General features: G+C 64.6%; 1 protein-coding gene across 1 annotated transcript in view; it reads right to left on the bottom strand.

The window, feature by feature from the left end:
• The window catches only part of LOC104492207 (myotubularin-related protein 5-like), a gene marked incomplete at both ends in the record, with an annotated part of 11,991 nt that overhangs the window by 7,518 nt on the left and 3,758 nt on the right, over positions 1 to 715 (bottom strand). The gene's annotated exons all lie outside the window — the stretch shown is intronic.

Raw genomic sequence — 715 nt, 5'->3', positions numbered from 1 at the left:
GAGAGGGCAGGGACGGCGCTCAGGGGGGCTGCCCTGCCCCTCGCTCCCCGCATCACTTCGGCAGAGGGAGCCGCGAGCTTCGGGGGGGTGGACAATGGGAAAGCAAACCACTGGCTACCAACCCCACCAGGTACCGGCTCCCAGGGACGGGGAGCTCGGTGTGGAGCATGTCGTGTACAGAGTGCGTAGGGAAACGGCTGTGCCACCTTCCCCAGCACGGGCTGCGGCACCCACAGAGCTGCCTCTGGCACCGGTCCCCCCCGGGGCTGCCTCTGGCACCGGCAGCTGCCCTGGGAGGTAGCACTGCTCCCCGGGGGACAGGCCGCTGGGAAACACCGGCCCAGGCTGGGCCAACACCAATCGAACACGGTTTTACCCGATCCTGGGGACTTTCCAAACAGCCTCGGCGGTGCTGGGTGTTAATCCCAGCCGGTGGCCCCAGGACTGCCCCTGGCTTTCAAAGTCTCAGGGGATTTTTCTTTATTTCCTCAGAATCCACATTTGGCTGGAAGGAGCTGTGGAAAATTCCTGACACTCTGGGGACCTCGCTGCGAGCAGGACAGCTTGGCTCCTTCCGGGGCCGGGGCCCGACACCCTCTCAAGATACAGCGGGACCAAAACTGAGGATGAGAGCAAGGCGGCAAGGGGGCCTGGCTGGCAGAACGGGCTGACACCCGCAACGCTGAGAAATCCCTGCTCCAGCCCACGCAAAACC

This window comes from Buceros rhinoceros, unplaced genomic scaffold, assembly GCF_000710305.1.
Source record: "Buceros rhinoceros silvestris isolate BGI_N320 unplaced genomic scaffold, ASM71030v1 scaffold22634, whole genome shotgun sequence".
In the NCBI taxonomy this organism is placed as follows: Eukaryota; Metazoa; Chordata; class Aves; order Bucerotiformes; family Bucerotidae; genus Buceros; species Buceros rhinoceros.
This window is presented reverse-complemented; position numbering and strand designations above follow the sequence as displayed.